Consider the following 989-nt stretch of genomic DNA (forward strand, 5'->3'; position numbering starts at 1 on the left):
AAAATCAGCCACTTTCAACCGCCACATGTAAAAATACAATAAAGCCCAATTCAAAACGTTTTCTCATCATAAACGGAGAACGAACAGTCAATTTACGATACCAATGATTTATTTAGCGCAATAAACTGGCAACACTTTGTCCATTGACGTTAAATCGTTAAATATGGCAATAATGTAAACGTCACGTCTCTTTTGAATAACATTGTATGATCTATTACGTCATATTTTTAATTTTATAATCTATGGTTGTAATTTTTATGAGCACAACTATGTTTTATTCATTGTGTTATGAAATTCTGATGTAGACCCATAAAGTTTAGGGGTCCGTTCGAAGTTTCAGGTCTTGATTTTGTATTACTAATATATTTTTATAAAGTAAAAGTATCTGAGGAAATTTACCCCCTTATTCATACATGTTTTTGACTAAGGATGGAGTAAAGTGGTGATAACAAGTCTGTTTCTCAGTGCTGACGGCATGGCAGCCTTCGTAGTGCGTAGCCATAGGGCCGTTGTGTATATCTACGTACTGCGAAGGCTGCCATGCAGTCAGCACTGAGAAACAGACTTGTTATCACAGCTTTACTCCGTCCTTAGAAAAAAAAACGTCTATAAATAAGGGGGTTAGACTATTTTAAAATTGAATACTTAAAAGTCCTAATTTAAACCTGTGGATATCAATATGAGACTAATAATAATTTGGTTCTAAAGATAGATTGATCGTAGTCACGCGTTTTCGTACTCTTTTTATTTTCATGCATTTTCACTCAAATTAACTCTTAAATTGTAAATAGTGCGATGTAGGGTTTGTCTATACACACTCGTATATAGAAGAATCATATATTCAGTGCTTTAAAGAAAAATAATGTGTATTACAAAGGAAAAGGGCTAATTTGAACTTAGGGAAGTCTCCATTTTAATTCGCATAAAGTCAACAGTTTAGGAATAACGAACGACAAATGAATATTGAGTAACTTCCAGAAGTTTTTTAG

Source organism: Manduca sexta, chromosome 6, assembly GCF_014839805.1.
Source record: "Manduca sexta isolate Smith_Timp_Sample1 chromosome 6, JHU_Msex_v1.0, whole genome shotgun sequence".
Lineage (NCBI taxonomy): Eukaryota > Metazoa > Arthropoda > Insecta > Lepidoptera > Sphingidae > Manduca > Manduca sexta.